At 42.4% G+C, this 23,705-nt stretch overlaps 1 long non-coding RNA gene across 1 annotated transcript in view; it reads left to right on the top strand.

Moving 5' to 3' along the window:
• Positions 1 to 23,583, top strand: part of LOC118173161 — a 26,173-nt gene extending 2,590 nt beyond the window's left edge. Inside the window, exons 3-4 of the long non-coding RNA XR_004754066.1 lie at positions 11,287 to 11,291; positions 23,458 to 23,583. This is a non-coding gene — a long non-coding RNA (uncharacterized LOC118173161). The remainder of the gene's footprint in view (positions 1 to 11,286; positions 11,292 to 23,457) is intronic.
• Positions 23,584 to 23,705: the final 122 nt, after the last annotated feature.

Below are 23,705 nucleotides of genomic sequence, written 5' to 3'. Positions count from 1 at the left end.
GTTAATTTTTCTATTTTACTTTAATTCAACCAGCAAGTAAAATGCTCTCCAGGAATAAAGAAGCTTTGGCAGTCAGGCCAGGAAAATTTCTCTAAATTTTGCTTTGGAGTTGTTAACTTTATCAAGTACGGCTCCCTAGAAAAAGATTGGCTTGAATGCCACACAGTTCATTAAGCAAACTAGTTTTCACTTAAAGGCACTAAAACCCGTTATATTTCTTTTAATAAAACACTTATTTTTTATTTAATAAAAATGCTTAGCAAAAATAGAATTTCAATAATGATTCTGATAACATATTCAAGCAGATATCAATTAAAATTTTCATTATAAGAGATGGCTTTTCTTGAATTTTTTACAAGCTGTTGAATTTTTAATCAGTCATTTTAAAAAAAACTTTTTTGGGGGAAAATAACTTTGAAAAGTTTAGACAAGAGTTATGTATAAAACACAAAGCATGATAAAGAAAACCTGAGATCTTTGTAACCTAGAGGACATGCACAAGGTCAAGGTTACGTGTCTTTGTACTAACAGTCTTCAAAACGTGGAAAGAACACTTATATCTTCTACCTCATCCAGTTTTGATCAAGGCTCTGCTCTTGTTATAGGAGAGTTCTCCTGAGTTTGCTAGTAAAACACTTCTGTTAATGCTTGGTGCTTGCATTGCTAGGAGATACTTCTGGAACTGAAGAAAGATGTAGAGTGGAATACTAAGCAATGAAGAGGATGTTTGCCTCAAATGTAACATTTGGAGAATGATGAGTATGGAGGAAGGAGGTCATCTGTGTAAGCCTAATGCAAGCACTAAGTCATTTGTTCTCCATCTTAGTGTCAATTATTGCAGATACATAAAGAATATGCTTTTGGAAGTTATGGAATGGAAATACTGCCCATTGTAGTGTTTGAAATAAACACATTATCCTTTGCTTTGCTATATGAAGCCATGGCTATATATAATCATTCATAGTTATTATAATAGCATTTCTCCTTGCCATGTCCTGATTGGATAAAGTACCTCTTGGTTTACTATTAATGCACATTGCCTCAATGAATAACTTCATAAGGTAAGAATAAATGAAAGCCCAGCATTAAACTAGTAACTGCATTCAAAAAGCATTTGGTTTATCAGACTCCTGCTGTGTCTGTTATGTGCAGATTTTGATGTAGCCAAGTGTAGTAATGTAAAATGTGGAACATGCAAGCCTTAATGATGGCTTTGGCTCAGTATTCACCATATTTACAGCAGCAAAAAATCACATTTTAAAAGCAAAATATGACCTCAGGAAATATAAGGTTTATATTCCTGCCAATTCCTATTGCAGTTTCCCAGGGAGGTGTTAAACCCATTATCAGTCATCATAGACAAAATCAGCACTTCCACCTTTCAATGCCATTTGATTGAACGTACATAGTGAATGACAGGCTTGAAGCAAAAAATGGGTACTTTGCACTTCTGTCCACATGTACACGGAGCCCATTGGGATGAAAAGCTCAGCCTAAACTCCCTATATTATTACTTGTTCAGGATTGCTCAATAAAGCTGATTTTCCTTTGCTTTGAAAGCCCCTGTAACTGTAGCTTCTGCTCTTTCCTTCCTAGGTCTATAGTGCATACAGAGAAAGACAAATTATGATGTTGAAAAGTGATGACTTCCTAAATTTTCCAACAATTTTGTGACAGAAATAATGCAAGGAAATGTCAGAATCATTTATGGCTAGATTAGCCAGATATGGAGTGGCGTCTGTCAGCATTTCTTGTTTATGTGGATTTTATTATCTTGCCATTTTCTAGTTGCATTGGTTGGAAAACTTGATCCAGGGTATATATCATCTTCGTATTTTGTAGAAATAGGATATTATGTACTAGATGACGTTCTACTCCCCACTGTCAGAAAGACTAAATTGTCACATTTTATTTCTAAATGCTCTAATCAGAGATTTATTCGAAATAAAACCATTGGAGTTCTGGTTTGTCAACAGACGCTGTAGTTCAAACAAAGGCACATAAATGTAATAGTAGCATGGGTATCTGAGGAAATCACCTCAAAGCCTCCTTGGACACCAATGCCTATTATTCTAATGCCAGTGGTATTTCCCAAAGCAGTGCTGCCGTGCTCTGATGTTACTCCACATGCAGGTTTGCTATTCACACATCCATGCCGATCATGATACTGCTGTTAGTGGTGTGCCACTGTAGTGCCAGCTGAGCTAATGAACTGTTAGGGAGGGTCAGTGGCCTTCAACCCCAGTGCAGGAATCCCAACCTTTTCCTGCCTGGGGCATGTGCAGCATTGGGACAGGTAAGTAAGTCTGGGGATGAATGAAGCTGGACAGCAGCTGGCACAAAATTCTGGCAGGGACACAATGCCCTGAAGCTTACATGTGGGATTTGCAGCAGAGCTGAGCAATGAGCATTAATGTTAAAGTGCTTTCCTGAGAGGAATCAAAGCCCGGTGGAAGTGTTGGTTGATAACACCACTCCCTCACTCTTTGAGGCAGGCAAGAAACATCCTGTTACCACCTGACACGCAGATACATCCAAGTTCACTTTCACTTGTACTTTAAAGACTGTAAGCCAGAGTGGTACAAAGAAGTCCTAGCATCAGCGAATTAAGCCTTGAGGCAGAAAGGCCAGATCTGTACTTGAAAAGGCTCCTTTGTGTTGCTGTGCTGGCAAACCCTCCTGCAAGGGATGAAGCATAGGTAATGCCACACAGAGGAGGAAGAGAGTTTTTAAATAGGTACACCCAGCTTTGTACACCAGGACTTACGTGGATAATACAGAGCATTCACAAAAGATGTGCTCATGGAATGATCTTGCCATGAAGGCAAAAATTTCTGTGTGGCTGAGAGGAGGCAGGTATGGGCAGAGTGAGCTCTGGCCTGCCTTGGGACCTGGGCCAAGGCCTCTCTGCGATGTGCGGAGGTGCACCAAAGGACCCTCTCAACAGAGACCTGTGGCAGTGCCATCTGCTCTGATGACCTCCAGTGGTCCTCTGTTGGGTTGGTGTTCTTTCATTTCTGTATTCCGAAGGGCTCTCCTTCAATCCCTTCCTACCAGCTGAGGTTCAAAGCCATTCTGCTGACTAAGAACCAGCAATCTTGCACGGTGTTAGTCTGTGTAACCACATAGTTGTGTCTCCTTTTCCTCCTCACACAGCTGGCATGCCAGACAGTTCTTCAGTGCAGAAGCTGTCTCAGAGAGTAGGTTTCCTGAGGAAAGGGAGGTGACTAAGGATATTTCCTTTTGACTATCTGTGCAAGTTCCTGTCTGCTTTTCAGACCTACAATTCAGCAGAAACAAAGGAGAAACCACACTGGTGACAAACAAGCCAGAGTGTGTGGCTGCTCGTTTTATGCAGAGCTCAGAGCTTTTGGTTTTGTGCATGCAGAGTCACCATATTTTAAAAACGGTAATTTCTGGGACCAATCTAAAAGGCTAATTGTTGCTGTTACTGATCTGCTCTAAAAGCCATGATTAAAACCAAAGAGAACAGTCACAATTTCTGCCAGCTGTAGGAAACTTTGTGGCTGCCTTGTCCCAATTACAGGGTTTTTTGTAGTGAGCACACTGTATTAGCATAGCTGCAGCTCCCTTCTAACAACAAGTAATCACGAGGAACATTTAATGGCAGGCTACGGACCCTGTCTTTCTTCCCTTTTCTGTATAGCATTAGGAGTGAGACATTCTGGTGCCCCTAAAACATTTTTTTTTTTTCCAGTGTAATAACATGGCTGGAAAAAGCCAAGGTTCATGTTTATGTATTCACTCTATTTATTCATTTTTTTCCAAAAAGAAGTAGCTGTCCCAGGGTTTGGATGGCAGTTTCCATTCGTGGATCTCAAGTGGCATCTCTTTCTGCTTTCACAAGGAGGGCAGGTGGGACAGAGGGGTGTGAGACAACTTGCCCAAAACCAGAGACTTTAAGGGGAAGAAACTAGACTGCTCCTTGTCCATCACTTGTCTGGACAGCCAATGACTCAAGAAACTGTCTTCAGAAATCAGCCCAGGCTCTCTGTTAGAAAGCTGTTCATTAACAACACTGTTTTCACGGTCAAAACAGTCTTCTAGGAACAACACTGCAATAACACTGTCCCTGTCCAGCCAGACACATTCTTCCTGGGAGTTGATCCAAAGCCCACCAAGGTCAGTCAGGACCTCCCACTGACTTTATAATGGCTTAAGCTCTGTTTAGTTGGAGTTACTAATCTGATTTCCACAGCCAGCAATACTGTCTGTGAAGCCCCAGTGCTGATACATAAAATCTCATTTGCTGCCAGCAGTAGCATCGTTACGGTTCCTGCTAGTCTCAGCTCTCTCTGAAACAAATATATTCCTATAGCTGAAGCCACAGAAACTTGGACAGAAGTCTTGTAAGGTAAGCTAATTTGGGCCTTGTCCATTGTGAATGGAAGACCTCCAAGAACAACTCAGGATATCGGCAAAAATCAACCATATAATTCAATAAACTGGCTTTCTTCTGCTCAGTGCTGTTCCATTGGTTCAGAACAGGTTCCTCTGCACTGGCAGAGGTCATTGCTAGTAAGACATATGATTTCAAGTCAGTAGGGACTTTTAAGAAATTCTTCCAAAGCAAGAGCCTTTGCTAAACATGTTTGTTATCAATTTATTGAACAGAGAGAACTGAAAGGTTTCTTAATATTTAATAGGTGATAGTGATACCTAACAGCCTGGTAAGGATATTGTACCAGCGCACAGGTGGACATGGCTTTTTCCCCCCCAGACCTTACAAGACTCTTCTCATGTGTGCTGGAAGCCAAGGGCGTTTGACAAGTTGATGAGTTTCTGAAATTAATTCTTGGCTTAGACACAGATTTATCTTCTGGTCTGACTCAGAGTATTTTAGTTTTCCTCTTCCTCCTTTAGCCTACAATTACTCTCAGGAACTCTCAGGAATCACTCCCATTTATCCCCACAGATGCACAACCTTATGGCTCACTAGTTAGTGTTTTCTAACTTAAAATTCCCTTCCTGCAAGCATTTAAGATAGGCAATTGATCGTTTCAGAGTTCATGGACAGTGAAAACACTTAGGCACCCAGCAGAACTGAAAAGAAATTAGAGACCCAGGGAAATACTAAATAATTGTTTGATTCAACTACAATATCCACCAAGATGTGGAAAGGAGTGCACCAATATTTATTTCTTGCTCTCCAGACCAGCGGCACAGAACAACAGCAGTTAGCAGAGCAGTTACCTGTAGGTAACCCTTAGTGTACATTAGGGAACCTTGAAAATGAAAAGGTCTTTATGACTGTAAATCAATATCATTCACAAAAAAAAAAAAAAAGGGTATCATGTCCATAGCAAAAATGGCCATTGAGCTGTGCGGTGTCCTTTACGTTACTGTTGAAGTTAACTTGTGTTTCAAGATCTCCTAAGTTTCTTTTAATTGCCAAGAAACTGGAAATGAAACAGCAGCTATAAATCCTGTAAATCCAAAAGTGCCAGGTGTATAACAGCAAGTAGTTTATCAACTTCCATTTATCTGGAATTTCTTAAAACTTGTCAGATACAATGATGATCATTGCTGACTTTCTACTAAACAGGTCAATAGAGGCTTCTGTCTCTGATTCAGGTACCAGATGAGTCGTCTATGAAACATCCATTAGGACACAGACCTCAGGTGCAAAAAAAGACAACAAACAATTGCAGAGACTTTCTAAAGGAAAAGTAATTTAAGCCATGATCACCTGCTTTCTCAGAAATAACTGGTAAAATCGGTGATATGATTTCTAGTGATGGCTTGCCTGTTTTGTGTCAGGAAGATGCAGCCTCCCAATATCTTATTAAATGTTTCTAACCCTGTAGCACTGTGCTAACAGATAACAGTTTTAGCAAGAAATGTTGTGCCATCCGTTTTGAGGATAGGAGTGAAACATCTGCCCTGACCTCTGCCTGGAATGGTGCTGGGAATGACGCCAAGCACGGTGTGGAAAGGAAATTTTATCTGGAGGAAATGTGAATGTGGTGCCATGCAGAAGGTAATGGGTGGTCCTCAAGAGTAGTTGTACTATGTGCTGCAGACCCAGGAGGTTCTGAGTAAAGTGGGACAAGCTAACACCGTGCTTAGAAGCAGAGTTTGTCTGGTAAGCCATCTATTATGTTGTTAAAACATGATAATTAGAATCCATGAATTACCAAGGGGAAAAAAATAAAAATAAAAAAGAGAAAAAAAGACAATGACTAAATACCAGACACAAAGGGAAATGAATTCTCCAGGACCATTCTGTGCAGAGAGAGGTATTTGAGGGTTTCAGCAAAATCTTTATGAAAACCCCTGCTCCTACAATGAATCTTTCCAACTCTCTGGAAAATAATCTAATTATAGTTAACACTATTATGTTCTTTTGTGCTTTGAATAGAGCTGTGGGTAATATTATGATTACTCCAAAGGAAATAGCTATGTGGTTCAATCTGACATTTCCTATTGATAAAAACATAAACATTTTATTAAAAACAATGGGTAAGAGAAATTATTCATTTGCTAGGTAACATAACAAAAGAGGGGAAAATGCCATTGTTTTCTCAGCAACAGGAGAAATATGCTCTGCCAGACTCTGTTCTATAAATACATTTAATTGAAACATCGTATTCCTCTTTTCATGCACTCTAAGGGAAAACAGGTGAAACTTAACTTTCTCTTTTTGAAATCTTCCCATATAACTCCCAAAATAAATGAGTATCTTAAGAGTAAGACATTGACTTGAAGGCTTATAACTGCACCTGAAAAAGAAAGATTAAATATGAAAGAATTGTATAAAGCCTGAAAATGTGCATTTAAATCTTCCAGTTCAATCTCAGACAGACAGACCTCATTTTTGTTTTTAATTTTTTTGTTTAATAAACTTCCAACTGGAAGCCAATGAAATTGGGAATGTATTGGCTTTACTTCATTTCTGGTGTAATTAGTCACACATTGTTGGATACTGATGTTAGATGGCAAAATACTCTCCATCGGCCTCTGCACAGAAATGAAAATGCAATTGAAATTCACTGCTGTCCCTGAAGCTGGTTTCATTGAATCTGATTTATTTTCATAGTAATCTTGTTGCTAAATGCAGTTAGACCATGGAGGTTACCTGATGTTAGTGCAACACATGTTCATGGACACGTGACTGCATGGTCAGGTTTTATGGTAGGTTGATTCACAAAACCAACACCTCTGGTGTTTATGAGATGTGTCAGGAAACTGGGCTAGGGGTGGTTCAGGAGCTGGTGGTATGGGAGGCTCTTAGCAGTGCCCCTTTCCCCGTAGGATAGAGAGGAGAGGGTTTTGGGGTGCAAGGGGGGAGGGTGGCCTATGCAGCCCTTGCTGGCCTACAGCTCTGCAGGCAACACAGCCACCACATGGCAGCCTCGTGCACGGCTCATGAGCTGCTCATTGTGGATGTGCCCTCCATGGTCCATCTCTGCCCCTTTTGGAATTGCAATCCTCTCGCCTGGCCAACCAACTCCACTCACACCACAGGGCTCTGCAAAGGAGCTTCTTGGGTGCAGTTGCACACAGGCCAGGCTCACGCACTGCACAACATGGAACAGAGTAAAGCCAGGCTTTGCTGAAACTGCATTAGACTGGAAATAAGCCTGTCTGCTATTTGACTAGGTGACTGACACATTATATCTCCCCCCGAGAAAGCAAATATTTTTTTCTGTCAAAATGCCTGTAATACAATCCATTCTCACTCCTTCCTTGGTGTAAAAGCAATAGCTTCTATGATTTTAATCAGTGCTGGATTTTGTGCTCCCACTAGTATTAGAAATCCAAGAACATACAACTCTGTACTCTGGAGACCACTGGAGCTATTCTTTTTTAAGGTCACAGCAAATGTAATAATGCCAAGAGCTCATAGCTCTCTTCATTAGGCTGTGTGACTTTCCAGCGTGTCAGTCACTCAGAGGAGGATGTTTACTTACTTTATTTAACAGAGTGTCTACTTTTTTTTATTGATAACCTTATTTAAATTCTCCTTTATGGGACAGATGGGGCTGACCCAACTGCTGCTGGGAATTTGGTGATGCAGAGCACAGAGGCAGCAGAGGGATTTCACCACCCTGAGGAAGTGCCAGGAGTGTTCAGATGTCTCCAAAGGCAGCCAGGTACCCAGGGCACCATGCGTCCCCCCCAGACCTCCCTCCCACCTCAGATGATAATTGAACAGGTGAAGTTTGTACTTGGAAATGTCTCTGTCTATGCAGGTCAGGCGTATAATGAGCCTCTGTCGCACACCGGGAGTCACTGAAACTTTGGAAAGGAGGTTATGGCCTGCTGCAAACCCTGCCATGGTATTGGGGTTAACTGGGCACCTGACACTGCAACACCAGGCAGCCTGGATTCAGTCAGCAAGCTTAAATCACTGCTCACTCTGTCCTATCTTGCAACAGAGAAATCTTTGGAAGTGAAAATGCAGAGCCTCAGCTGCAGCTGGCTGAGCAGCATGGCACTCAGACCCCATGTTTGGCTGCCCACGGCTGTCTCTTGCTTGCTGGATGAAGGCTCAGGATATCCCCAAGGACAAGGCAAAGCTTCAGGGGGTGTCAGCAACAAGGCAAACAGAGATGAGCAGGAGCCTGTGAGCTGGGGGTGAGGGTGAACAATGGGTATTGTTGGTCCAGGCTCCATCTTCTTCCAAGCTGCTCCACATTTGGCTGCCTTCTCCAGCCCAAAGGGCCATTCCTGTGGGAACCCCTCTTCCCTTCTGCTGGCTGGGAGCAGAGGGTCCACAGCCATGCTCCAGCTGGGGTTTCCTGGTGCCCTGCCCATCTCCCTGGTGCCTTTGTATGCCATGGTTTACATTACGGTCTTTGGTGTTATTTAATCAGAAATTTGGGCTCGGGTCATTGTTTGGGGTTTCTTTGCTCTTGTTTTCTTAGCATTAGTGGCTGGCTCCTGGGAGCTCGCTGCACACTGCTGCACTGACAGCGCTGTGCTTTGGGGTGGTGCCGATGCTCCGTGCACAAATTGAAAATTGGGCTGAGGATAAGGCTTGGCTCACACCCCTCGTGGGGCTGCATGTGCAGGGATCTGCCCATGGGGAGAAGACAAAAAGAGTGATCCCCTTCCTCGGAAGCCAGGCTGGGGCTGTAAGGGACTGAGGGGCATCAGTGCACTGGAGCTGTTGGCACAGGGAGGACTGGCCAAAGCACCCCGGCAGGCACTGACCTCCTATACGAAGTATGCTACTCTGGAAAATGGTCTAGGAAAAAATGTGCATGTTTTATTTTGTCAGAAGCGAGCTCAGAATGTACTGAGTTGTCTGAACTGGGTGGCGAACAAGGCGAAGGAGAGGGGGCAGGCAGGTGGGCGATGAAATGCTTGCCGTGCTTTGAAGCACGTGGCCACTGCTCCTGAGCAGCACAGGGTCGCGCTCGGAGCCAGCGGGCTCTGCGCAGCAGCCCGGCTCTCAGGAGAGCAGTGCGTGCTGTCTGGGGAATGAGCAGTTGGGAAAAGGCTTCTTCAGGAGCAGGGGCTGGTTCTCATCCTGGGACAGCAGAAGATGCTCGTTCACTCAGGCAGATAACAAAAGGAGAGGCATGTTGTGTAGATCCACTCTGCAGAGCTCTGCTTAACACAACAGCACTGGTGGGCACGCGGCTGCACGGCGGGCTGCTCCGCTGTCGCATCTATTGTCTGAGAAGAGTGGCAGGCAGCCACACAGCAGCTGGGCAAACAAGGAGAAGAGCAATTTTCTGAATGCCTTCTGCTGAGTGGATGCAGGGCTACAATACAGCACAAGCACTCCATCTACCTGAAGTGGAGACCCAGTGCTGCCAATGCATTAGCCTTAATGCCCCTGGAAGTTTTAATTCAGATAAGAAACCATGTTTCTGGCTGTATATGTGAAGTATCTCTTTGTGGTGGAAATCTTTTTTTGGGAGATTATGTCTGTAGATGCCAGAAGGTACTTGGCAATAAGTGCCTTCTGCATTTGGCTCCCTGCGCTGTGTCCTTAATTCTTTCGCTGCCTGGAGATGGTCTTCAGCTGCAAAATTCAGGCTTACATCTTTGCCATCCTAAACCTGTAAATTCCAGAAGTTTAGGTTTATCTGATCAGTATTTCCTCCTTGGGAATTTGGTTTGGGACTAGCTCTTCATAAATTAAATAGTTTAGTACATTTTTTAAATTATTTTTTAAAATTATTATTATTATTTTGCAGCAAAGACCCATCAGGGAACACTTAGATAATCAGTTTGAAGAAAATCCCAAGAAACCTGGCTGCACCTCTCCAAATAGGTCACCCTCCAGGCAGCATCCCTGAAAATTGTATGGGATACCTCTGAGATACCCTCCAGATTATTTATGGTGTTATAATTCAATTAAGTGGTGTCAGGGGATCAGTGAGGGTGGCTGTGGGATCCTCATGTGCTAGATATTTCTGGAACCTATGGAGGAAGAAGTGAAAGTATTTAGAATTGAGTAATTACAAGGGTTAGGACTTAACAGGGAATTCAAAATGCAATCTGTGGATATTAGAGTAGCAGAGTATCTGCATATGGGGGCACAGTAATAAAAGCACTCATCAAACAGGTAGTTATGATGTTGTTTGTAAATAATTGGTAAATGATCTCTGGAAAAGGAGCAGATTTGCTTGGACTCTTTTATGACCACCTCTAAATTATGGAGAAAGATGCTCTAAAATGTGAATCTGCATTATAAAGAGCAGGGTTTTAGGTTAGTAGAACACAAAAAGGTTATGGGGTAAAATGAGATGGATTCTTTTCTGCAGCAGACTGAGAGCAGATCTTCCTTGAGTCATTTAAAGGGAATGGGCAAAAAATGTGTAGGTGAAAGTATAAGGCGTGCTTTAATGTAAGGGGTTGAAATGCTAGCAAAGTGCTTTCCCAGGGAAGGAGCGTTCATTCTCAGGATCAGAACTGTCCTGCTGGAGGTGTGGATGAAACATGACTGAGCTGAAAAGTGAGCAGAACATTGTTTCAGTTCAGCTACAACGGGAAAACACTTGTACTGCTAGGGCTGTGCTCTCACACACTGGCTGAGTTTAGGACACCTCCTTCAGGGGAGGTCTTTGCCAGATCTTTCAAACTTTCAGGTAATAACATACATTCCTCAAGTTTCAGTAATAACATGTTTCAGTAATAACATACATCCCTCATTTGCTTAAAACATGAGGTTTCACCAAGCAGGGCTTCCTCACTGGTTTATCATTAGATAAATGATAAACCAGTTTCTCTCATTAGCAATCAAATAACTGCAGCTCATTAAAAAGTTACTGTCTTGTCCTCACCTCTCCAGTTCCAAGTGAATAGGAGTGGTCTCCATCTGTTAATCCACTTGGTGAGAAGAGAGGGACAGCTTCGATGGCATTCCCTTATGTGGTTGCAGAGGATGCTGCCACTCACTTTGTCAGGCTCTCCTGAATTTCATCACGATTCATCAGACCCCCAGGTCGCTCAGTCCGCTCCACAGCAGACTGTTGGTGTGTTTTCAGCCTGAATTATGTACAGGCAGGTGAGCAAAGCCTTATTCCCAGAGGCATTTGGGAAGCCCTGTTACATGCTCGGCTGCCAAGGGTGTGCTGCTCCTCTGAGCCAGTGATGCCCACAGTGCCCCTGCCATGGGTGGCAAGGAGGGCTCCATGCTAACCCTTACCTGCCTGTATTTGCCCTTTCTGTGAGTCCTCCCTGGCAGATTCACTCAAAATTCAGGGACTGGCAACATCTATTGCCTGTTGAAATTCAAGGATACTGCTTTGATAAATGGGTGAATTAAATCCTGGAAGCGGGGGGACGCCTTACCATCCTACGAGCAGTCTGCAGTCATGCTATTTGTTATTGTCTGCATGAGAAATCCACATTTCTAGGCCCTGCTAACCATCAGTAGTGAACTGCAAGTCTAATTTATCTCTTGTAAAGCCATAAACGGACATGCTGTGGAAGGGAAAGCAGTATTTAGCAGTTCAAGTCCTGCACTGAGATGCAGCTAGTTTGGGTTCAGTTCCTGCCTCTTTTGTGAGGGTCTGACAGCCAGGGCAGGGTTCAGGGCCAGTGCACAAACTCCATGGGTGGGACTGCAGAAATATTTAGGCTACTTCACTCCACTGCGGTGCTCACTTAGGTGCCCTAGGTGGCCACCCTCTCACTCTCCTACTGGGAAGTTAAGACAGAAAATCAATGGGGTCATGAAAAGGAAATAAGCAAAAGAGAGCCAAACTGTTCAGCCTAGGGAGAAAGGGACCTCAAGGCTAATTTCTCCGTTCCTGGGAAATTTTTGTTTTTCCTGAAAATACAGGGAAATTTCAAGGATTCCTGTAAAGATGCAAAGTCAGCATCCTGTGCAGTTATCTGCATCCTCCTTCATTCCCCATTGCACAACAGCTCAGCTTCAGTAAGATGGGGGCCAACAGCAGCAGTTCTAAAGAGTGGCCATACATTCAACCCCCTTGTGATGGGGCAGCCATGGGACAGGGTTCCTGGGGGGGGACAACTAACCATGGTGGAGTTGCAGCTCAAGGCAGCCCCATTTCTCATTCCTCAGACTGGGCAGCAGCTCACCCCAGCCCAGCATGCTCCTAAGATGGTACAAGTCCTGGGAACTTCTGAAGCGTGATGATTCCAACTGGACTCTTTGGTTGAACACCAGAGGGTGTTGACATGATCTAGACTTGTCTCAGCAAGGGAAGAGCCCCAGGTATATGACCTGGGCTAAGAAAATAACCCTTACTTTTAAAGGAAGCAGCCATATCACCCAACAGTCATTCCTCAAAACTGCAGAGCTCATAAACAATGACAGAACTGAATGGCAATTTATGAAGAGACCTTGTGAGTTACCGAGGATCCCTAAAATGGAAAGCTGCGCTGTATTAGTGGCATAATAAAACAGCTTTATAAGAAACTATCCATGAACTAGCTGTTCTCTGGACAATCAAATCATCCCACTGTCTACTCCAACTGCTTTTGTCAGGCTGGAATACTTCACACGCAAGTAAATAAATATAATGGAAAAATAACCCTGACATGCTCATTTGTCTATACTGTCACCAGTGATCTGTATTTTTGAGGATATCCTGAGATGAATGGCTTCAAGAAGACCCTGATCTTGTTTTGAAAAACACAGGCTGTCTTTTTAAGCAAGATGATAGATTTATCTGAAGGCCAAGTGTCCCTCAAATATTAATTCCTGTTTGTTTTTAGGAACAACATGAGCTGTTTCTGGCTACTTCATGGAGTGTCTTTGATAGAGAAAATAAATGCAGATTTAAGGCTACCCAGTGCCATTACGTGTATGCAGAGATGTGTGCACATGCACATCTCCACACACATACATGTTCTGGTCCCTGTTGCCCTGTCACAGCACAGGCAGCCATGGATGGCTCGTAAACAGCTGTAAGTGCCTATGGATTGCCATAGGTAGCCTGCCACACTTCAAATATGCACCAAAAGACGTCACTCCTGCTTCACATTTCCTCTCTTTGGCTGTCTCTGGTCAGTATTAATCACTAGGCAATTATGTTCTTTAAGATAAATCACCACAAATTTCTCTTCAGTAAATAGACAAACAGCTTTTCTTTGTAAAGATTGATTTAGTTGCCCTGCAATTTCCTGTTTAATTAAGCAGGATCAGTTTGACAAATGCAGGTTTTTAAGCACTTTGTTTCTAGCTTTATTTCCTTCTCCTACGAGTATACCAAGGATAGACTTATTTGGACTTATTTTTCATGGTACTGAGAGGTTAGCTGGGTTAATACCAGTCATTTTGCCCTTGGGCATCAATGATATCAACTGCATCAGATAATCTCAGATAAAGGGACTGCCAGAGTCATTCTGTGCTGTCTTTTGCAGCCCTCAGCTTGTACAAAAAGAGCGTGAGACCAGCCTGAACCAGAAGATATGTTTTTGCCCAGATGTGGAACATCTTTGCTCTTGTTTCTTCTGAGCTGCAGTGAGCCCTGCTCAAGGGGACAGAAACTTTGTTGAATGAAATCACAGATCTGCGTGTGGGGCACATTCATAAAGGGCTGTGTTTGCTTCGGGATGGTAAAAGGTCTTCTGAGGTGGGGCAAGAGCTGAGAAATCCATGGACACAAAGCTGAGGAGTGTCCTCAGATGGGCTTGGCTTAAAACAAATGTATCCCAGACAAAGCACCAAATTGAAGGTCCTGGCTCTCCTTTTGTCTGGAAGATGGCTGAGGGGCCCATGGGCGTGGGTTACCAAATCATGAAAGCAGGAGGTGCTGGTGAAGAGAAGGACCAGCCAAATTCATGAGCCACATGTCCGGAGGTTTTCTATGCATGTTGAGAGAGTGATGGATGAGATAGACATGACCAATGGGGCATTTCTTATCTTAAATGTTTCCAGAAGCCCATCAGCCCCTCAGAACATGCACTGGAGTAGCAGTGCTGCCCTGCCCGTGCCCACAGCTGTGCTAAAAAGGAGGTGTGCCCTGTAACATAGATTATTGCCTTATCTCAGAACAGTCATCAAGATGAAGTTAAATGGCCTGGGAAAACAGTAGACTGTCACATTTTTATTGGCTTTCAGATAAATGTTCCCTGACATCTAAACCATCTGCAGATTCACTCCTGCCCCTCCTTTTATTCCTGCCTTTGTTTAAGCAATTTATTGAAATGAGAAATCCAAAGGATCGTTTATCTCCTTTGTATCCATCTGGGAATATCACAGACCACCCTACAAGCAATTAGCAGTCACCCTACCATTATACTTAGTACCATTAGTGTCCCCACAAGACGAAGGTGTCAAGTTCCTGCTGCTTGTTCTCAAAACCAATAACAAGAGCAGGGATTTTTCTGGAAGAGATTTTCTTAAATTTTCACTTTGGGGTTTTAATAGGGCACGACGGAGCTGTTGTGACCTGAGCTAACCCTGTGCCATGCTGAACACTGCTTATCTTTTGTTATTAGTTCTGTTCCATAGGAAACAGTTTTAAATGTCCTACGGGTTCATATTAATCCCATTTGACATTTGGGCTGTGCTTGTAAGGTATATCAAAGTAATTCCTACTGTACATATGTACATGGAATAAAGAATGTTTTCTTGGGGTTTGGCAGAAAATTGTGCCAAAACTTCTTGCAGAGATCTGAATGCTCTCTCCCCACTGCCTTTTGCCCCTTAGCCATACAGAGGCAAAAATCAAAATACATGTGAATGTTTTGCAGAGGCCGTAACAGGTGTAGGATGGGTAGTATCACTGCTGTCTGGCACATCTATGGCACCGCTGCCTTTTAGGTACAGCTCTGGTCTGCAAAACTTTATAGCCCCGCCAGCTTGCAGTGCCCTCTCCTCACTTTCTTCAAGGACCACAGGTTGACCAACACAGGATTACACTTAATTTGTGTTGGACAAATGGTGCCAGTGTGTCAGGGAGGTGCAGCCAACCTCCCTGTGGTGGTGTGGTAACATCATTCCTGGCACAGTGGGACATGGAGGATGTCTGACCACAGAGTAATGCTGCCAGAAGTGACTCTCATCTTCCCAAGAGCTCAATCTGTCTGCATGAAAGCAAAGGTGAGGAGGTGACACAGCAGGAGCTATCAGCCCAAGCAGGAATTGAGCAGGCTTTGGAGGGCTGGCCTTCAACGCCGAGGCAGCTGGAGCTGAAAGAGAGCCTCACCTGTCTCTGTGAGGCTTTCCTTGCTGCTTAGCCTGCTGAAACATCTTCTCCCTCAGGCTAAGTGGTTCATGGCTCTCGGCTCATTGCTGTTACAAGACATTTATGTTTCATGGCAGATGGCCTACTGCACAACTTGTTCCTATTTTTTTTCCCCAAAAAAAACAACCTGCAAAACAGCTAAGGTAGATCAGCCAGTAGCAGTTCAGTCTCAGGCAGCTCTGGGTTGAGACTTCAGTATTATCCCACATCTCCTTAAAGAAAAAAAAAAAAAAAAAAAAAAAAAAAAGGAGAAAGGGAGAGGATGGGGAGATTGATTATTTTCATATGCATGAGTTTTGTCAGGCTTTATAGAATATCTGGTTCATATTGTTAAAAGGCCAAAATACAATGTCACAAGCAACTTTTGAAAACCTAGCTTTTCCATTAAAATTCAAAATAATGAGTGAAAATATCCACAAGGCACTACAATCCTTTCTAACTGAATGCATGCAAATGTACTGACTTTAAGCTACACCGCATGGAATTTGACCTTGGCACAAAGGATGGCATTTCTCCACCTGCTTTCTGACCTGTACCTTTTCATACAATTCGTAGATTTAATTTACAGTGTATTTCCATATATAGAGGAAAAGTGCTACAACTTTATCTGCCCATGGAGTCCCAGCAGTGTCAGCTTACCAGATGTTCCTTACTCATTTAAGCAGTGCATTGAGCTTTGCTCAGTACAATAATTTTAAAATGCAAAGAGTATGGGGACACATAATGAAGAGTTAAAGGTAGTGGCTGTAAGGGTAAAACGTTGCAGAAGACGATCTATTGCAGTGTGTCCAGCTGTATTACTATAACTGTGGATATTAATCGCAGTGCAAAAACCTTATAGGTCACTCTGAGCTGTAAATTATATTTTGATTTCTTCTCTCAAGGCCAGAAATCTGATCAATAACCTTCATTTAAAAACAGGACCTCACTGCAGGCAAAGTCTTTATTTTGACTCAAAGCCCAGTGATCACCAGGTGGGTTTTGCTGGAACAGCGGTTGTAACTGGCTCTGTGGTGAGAAGAAGGCTTGCCACCCGTTGCACCAACCTGTGCAAGGCCTGGTGAGTGCCACTGCCCCGATCCCCAGCATTACCTCTGAGCACAAAACGGCCAGACTCATGGCTGGGAGACAAAGTGTTTCTTGCTGCAGATGAGGGAAGGTGTGAAGGTCGGTTTTTGTAGACATATACCCTCGTACCTCTAAGAACAGATCTGAGACAGACTCATTTGTGTAGTTTTATGGTTTTCAGTCCATTTCTGTCCAACCCTTGCTCCTTGAAGCAGTCCAGCCTGGGCCAGGCATCACCCTTGGAGTGGATATGTGCAGTGCTATCTGTAGGAGCTCTGAAAAGGGCTCTGGTGAGTGCCCTGTGTTGGAGCAGAGATTTAGGGAGTTGTACTACTTACAGGTTGAGGAACAATCACCGAAGAGCGTTCATTTAGCCCCCTTCCTCAGCAGAAAGGCTGGGGGTGTCCCTACTCTTTGTAGCAGAGGTGCAGAGTAGCCCAACAACCATGCAGGGACCTCACCTTGGAGGCTTCACCATCACCTTCACATCCATGTCCAAAAAAATAATATGGAGAGAGGGTTTTACCTCCAGGGGAATAGCTCACAGTGTGATCCAAGTCATGAAGGGTTTGAGGGATATCAATGACAGCTCCTGAAGGGTGACCTGAGCATGCTGAATGATGCTCATGACACTCTAAGGTGTGTGCCATATGCTGAGTAGCCATGGCCAGGCTCTACTTCGCTTCAAAACAGAGTGTAGGGTCACAGGCTGGAGTTGGGCAAAGAATGGAAGGAGAGTTTTCAAAGGCAAGAGGGTTGGCAATCCCTGGACAACCTTCTTGAAATAGAACAAGCTTAGTGGAAAAAAAATTATGTTTTCACCCAGTTTACAATACATAAATAAATAAATAAAACCAGCTTTTTCACCTGTTGAAAGACAAACCCCAAGCCCATGTTCCCTACAGAATTTGAAATCTAAGAACTCCACAAGTTACCTGAGTATTTACCTCTTAAGAAATGTTGGAACTCTTGATTGGGATGTGAGTTTATTATGATTTAAAATATGTTCTTCTCCCCTCTGATAAGTTACTGAAATAGTAAAAAATTCTCAGTCATCTTATTCAAGTTTACAGTAAATTATTTTTGCTATATATTTACAGCAAGGTCAATTTTTTCTCCCTGAATTTTCTTGCATATAATTCATTTGAATTGAGTGGATTCTATGTCAGCTTTAATCTTCTAAATGCGTCTTATGTCCAAATTATAAATCCTGGAAAGGAGTGACCTATAACAAATTCTTAACCACAACTATACTGCTGAACAAATATACTTCTCTAATATGCAAACTGTTAAATGTTTTCTTATCATACTAAAAGTGTGAATTAAATTATAATATGATGAAAAAGTAGCAGTTTGCAGTAATTCCAAATGTGGCAAATCTTCAGTAGTGCATAAAATTATTCAGTGAACTGTGGAAAACATCAGAGCAATTCTAGCCTTAAAGCTTTTCTTCCAACAACCAAAAAGTGCCAAAAACAAGCAAGCATAGCTAAGCATTTCATCTTGGAAGCAGCTTATTGAATTAATAAGACAAGTCAATTAATGTAATGCTCTGTTGCTTCAGGATAAAACATGAAAAGGAAAAATATGGAGCTGTTTACTGTAGTGAGATCAAGCAACCATGAAGTCTATAAAGCTAAAGTTGCTCATTTCTCTAAATCCTAAGGAAATCATCAGCATAGCCATTGTATATACTCTCTTTATTTGTAAGTCATCTGTGAGATGTAGATCTTCATCTGTCCATACACTGGTTTTAATAATAACTTATTCCTCTTAAGAGTATTTGTTTTCTTCTATATTGCATAAACTTTAAAAAGAATAGTCAATATAATTCACATTGCTGGATGTTGGGCTGTGCTTGATGAGTTTACACGTGTATCAGTCAGAGCATCTTGATGCTAACATGTGAGGAAAGTTACTGCTGAGAGAAGCAAAGTATTTTGGGTGGGTTTTACACTTCCAAACTCAGTTTAGCCTCTGCATTTTAGAGCAGAGAAGAAAATTGAGAGCTGCAGGGAGAAACCTTCTGTATTTCAGCAGAGCAGTCTGCGTTTCAATCATGGCAAGGTTCCGATAAATTGAAAGTTAAGGTTGGTAATCTTTGCTTTCAGGTCAGTTCAATTTTCATTTAACTTAATGTTAGGCTTGTGTGTGCTCAGAAATCCTGATTCTAGGTGTCTGTGAAAAAGTGTCTGAGAAGGATGGAATCAATCAGTGATGAGCAAATGGTTTTCCTATGTAATAGACAGTATCTTCCCCCAAACCCTCGTTATGCAGACTTTGGTTTTGAGTTGCTAAGTGATAATAATCCTGATCAATAACTTTACTTGTTGCTAACTCACGTTTTTAAGTTCTTATGCCCCAAACCACTGCCTTTGATTGCAAGGCATTAATTAGATCAGTTTAAATAGGGCTGCTGCGGGTTAATGAGGAATATAGCAAGCAACAGTCTCTTGGTAGAGTTGAGTGCTTCAATTATTCAGGCATAAGATGACTTTCATGCCTTACAGCAATATATGGAGAACAAGTCTCCCGTAGCTACTCTGTTCAAATTCTTTCAGGAGCACAAGGGCAGAAGCATAAAGGTGTAAACTGAAGGCAGAAGCTCACTGACCAGGTCTACACCTGGTTTGTGTAGTTTGGGTGGCTTTTGGGACTCCTTTGCAGGTGTAAAGGCTGTAAATGGTATATCTACAAGAGGTGCTTCAAGGTGGAGTTACTGTAGTGTCCAGGTAGATGTGTGGAGTGTAAAGGGAGGACCACATGGACTAGAAATCTATGACAACTATGTACTTAGCTGTTTTTAAAATTTTGGTACTCTCTTCCTTATTTTACCCCTAGCTCTTGAACAGTACTGTCTGCAAGAAATCCTGTCATCCTTATTTTTCTATGTAGCTTTATTGAATGATGGAGAAAGGGATCCCATCATAAGCATTTTTTGTAAGTTTTTGTTAGAGACACTGTTGAGATGTTTTTATTGAGAAAAGATGATGTGGCAGATTTGAGAGCTTTTGAGGACTGTCTTTAACTCAAAGGTCTCATAAATCATGTATAATGAGCAGTCACAACTGCCACAATGCAAATAATTATTGAGGAAAAAAAGACATTTTTAATTCAAGAGGGGGGCTATAAAGCAACATTGCGAACTGTGGGTCTAATCCACTTTTGAGGAAAAGGTGTACTTTGGCATAAAACAGTCTTCAGCCCTTACCACAGAGTTCTCTGGAGTGAATACAGTAACTTTCAGTCTGGAGAATCTTTCTAGGGAGTGGGTAATCTATGTATGTAGTTAACTTTGACTATGCTCATCTCCATCTTTCACCTAACCTTTCTATGCATTGGTGAAATTTTGCTGTACCCTTGGCTGAGGTGAGCAACTAAAGGATAAAGAGTGGCATTAAATATTAAACCACCTAATGTGTATTTTAATTTGTAAAATATATGAATGCCTGGAATACAAATTCAGAGTTTTCTATTCCATTTGGTGTCGGCCAGGGATAGCACTTGGGTGAGCATTGCAAGGCAGAAACTGTGGGGTAAATTCACACAACAAATACAAGAAGAAAATGGCAGGTTTGGGCCTACTATTTTGAAATCTCCTTTGAATTATTCTCAAATCGGAGAATTAGAAAAGGATTACAGAGCTGTAAACAAATTCAAAGTTGTCCAACTGAAAAAGATGGGATCTGAAAAAGGTGTTTCAGTTATGAGGGTAGGCTGGAATACTGTTTTATAATCCCATGGTGAAGCAAGTCATGAGATTAGCTTTGCTGAGTAAGACCAATGGGATCTTATCATCTGTCTTGTTTTCTATGTCAAGTAAAAGAATAGGCTTTTGTGTAAGCAGAATATCATTTTTGCTGCCTAGGACAAAGGCAGGGTGGAAATGGGCTGAAAAGGAGATAGGCTATAAAAATATTTAGAAATCAGCTGCTGAGGGAGTAGAAAAGCTTACAGAAAATGTGAAATTTTTGTAATAATCACATCTCAGCACAGCTGGGCAGACAAGGACAGTGTTGGCGTGTTAGCACTTTTAGGACTTGTACTGGAAATTTCTCTCCTCACCCCCGCCTCCATTCTAAATCTTCTCTTATGCCAACTCAAAAAAAAAAAAAAAAAAAAAGAGGTGTAAAGGCACACCAATTAGGGTAACTGTTTATCCACCTTTTTGCTATCAAGTCACTGTTTGGTGCTGTATTTATCCCATCAGTTCTTAGAAGTCAAGGTCAGAAGAAAATGAAAGAAAATGAATGAAGCATTCATTGAAGCTGCCTCTTGAAGGCACACATCGTACTGTGATGCTATTTTTGTTGCACTAGCAGGTACGACTTAGTTTTATGTACTTTTGAGAGCCTGGTGGCCAAGCTGAATGGGGGAAAATAGCCAAGCTGCTTAAGGAAAAACACTGCAGCCTGTTCATTCCTCTTGAACAGATTTGAAGACATATCCTACCAAATTCTGCTGAAAAATCAGGAAATTGTAACAAGGTTGTATGCCTTTCTCAGGAGGAAATCTTTATTTATAGACTCTTCTACTGCGTTGGAAAGTCCTAAGTGTAATTATCACACATATGTATCAGTCAAATTCAGGCTAGGCTTTGAGGGAGATACAAACCTGCTTACAGTGGATACAGTGCAGCCCCTTTTGTAGCAGGCACTCGGTGCTAAATGTTAGACTTGCCACTGTGAGAATTAAAGGAAAGCTGGAGGGTGCCTGGAGGTAGCACTGAGAGGTAGCACCATCTCTATGATAGGTCTCCTTCCCTGCTTACATTCATTACAAAGGCTTTAATAGGTCTCAAGGTGACCGATCTGTTACTGCTCCAGAAGCAAAGCTAATGGAAGATTTGAATAAGGGCTTGAATTCACTGGGAACCAAGTGCATTTTGTCTTTAAGGATTTTTAGCTGATCTTCAGCATTAATTCAGTATTGAGGTTCTTTAGGTTGCAGAGTGCTTTGAAGGTTCAAGCTTTGTCTCAAAGATACTTTCAGGAAAGATTTTTTTTGATGCAGAGGAAGGGCACAGAGTCTGTAGGCTTCAACCTGTAACATTTCCTAAGTGTGGATCTGCTTTACATCAGCGTGTGTGAGATACTAATAGGGCTTTGGGGACTTGGTACCAGATTTGTAAAAACTCTGGAGTCTTTACTTGCGATACCATTTTATCTCTGCAAATCTGGCTAGCACAGTCTTTCAGAAAGAAAATGTAATTGAAAGAGCAAGAGGGAAAAAAAGCCCAGACAAAAACTAGCAACTCTGTGCTTGGATCCCAAATGCTCCATTTAAAAGCAACTTTGCCTGTTCCTCATTCTCTATCTCAAGTCCAAGAAAAGTGTGATCAAATCAACAACAACACATTTTCCTGTTGCAGAGGCATAAACTGATGGCAATGCCGCAATGATCAGTGTGCCAAGTTCCCTATGCATGACTGTAGAAGATGCAACAAAGTGGATGGGGTCAGTGAAGGTGGGGAGCTGATGATTAGGTTCTCTGCTGCAAATCAAGTACCAGCAGCAGCTGCTTTATGCACAGGAGGGCACAACTGAGATGGATCCTGTTGTCTTGTGTGTGCAGCACAAGCACAGGGAGCCGCTGGCATGGCAGTAGCAGCAAGGTTGGGCTTTTGCATTCCAAAGTAAAGAGGAAAAAGGAAAAGAAAGGTCACATAAATCACTGCTGTTTGGGGGAACAGCTCCCTGAATTGGGTCCTGACAGCACAGCTGCTTTTCTTTAGTTTGTGGGGTAGTGCCAGTGAAAAAGGACTAATAGAGATGGATGAAAATAATTAAGTGGTGTGAAAGAGAGGGGATGAGATGAAATGAAAATGAAATGAAATAGGAAATGAAGAGGAATGGCAGGTGGGAGGAAGAAATTGCACATTCCCCTCAGCAATATTTCAGGTCATAGGTAGTTTGCTTCAAATTTAGGCGGGCCTCTAGTTCTCATTTCTAACTGAATCAAGGACAGCCATCTGACAAAGAAAGCAGATGAGAAATGATCAGAGGCAGGTCAATAACCTGATGCTCAAACATGTCTATTTTTAATGGTTATACAAATTCAACCACATTGCTCATTGGTGGGAAAACAAACTGACAATGAGTGTTGGAGAAAAAGATGCCATTCCCAGGCCTGTGATGTGGGAAGGACCTCTGTACTTTTCTGAGCTTCATTCTAGATGTAGGGGTACTTGTCAAGCAACGATATTTATATATTATATATAATATATATAAAAAAGATCTGCCAAGTGTTCCCACAGATGAATATGTCAAAAATAAAGACATTTTTCCCATCACTTAGTTTCTGCATGTAGCATCCTCTTCCCCAGTGGTGATGCTGACATTTTTCCACTGAGCATGTTATTTGTACTTCTTGTTGGCTGGTTCTGGCACTCTCAGCAGTTCTGATCAAGAGCCCTAAAATCAAACCAGGGTGGAACTGTGTCACTGTCCCTATGGGAGCAGAAGATGTTGGAGCAGGTCTAATGGTGGTCTTTCATGCATGAGTGGTTCGGAAATCTCAGCTGAAGGAAGTCACCTTCAAGCTGTGTGGCTTGAAGTGCTGGACTTTGCACACGATTGTCCACACTTGACTGCAGGCACCCTAATTCTGCTCCCTGCGACCCAAGCTGAAAGCCAGGGCTTGCTGCCAGTGACGTTCCACTGATGTGAACTTTAGCTGAACTGTCAGTGATGCTGGCCCAGAATCTGGGAGTCCTCAGTTCTACTGCTGAAGTTTTTTAGAGTAAACTCAGACAGATCTCAAGTCTTGTCAGTCTCAGTTCCCTGCCTGCAAAGCAGAGGATTCAGTTTCTTTTCCTCAGAGCAGCATAATTGTATAAAGTATAAATATCTGCAGAGTTAAGTGTTTTGGCTGTGTGAGTATTTTGGAGAAGACACCATAAATATGTGTCAGGCCTACGATCTGAATTCAAACTGGTGAACTAGAAAAAGTGTTGACAGCCTTAAACCAACTGCCCTTTACACACATCCC

The sequence above is a fragment of the Oxyura jamaicensis genome, chromosome 12 (assembly GCF_011077185.1).
Source record: "Oxyura jamaicensis isolate SHBP4307 breed ruddy duck chromosome 12, BPBGC_Ojam_1.0, whole genome shotgun sequence".
NCBI lineage: Eukaryota > Metazoa > Chordata > Aves > Anseriformes > Anatidae > Oxyura > Oxyura jamaicensis.
The sequence above is the reverse complement of the archived record's forward strand: the minus strand, read 5'-3'. Positions and strand labels throughout refer to the sequence as shown.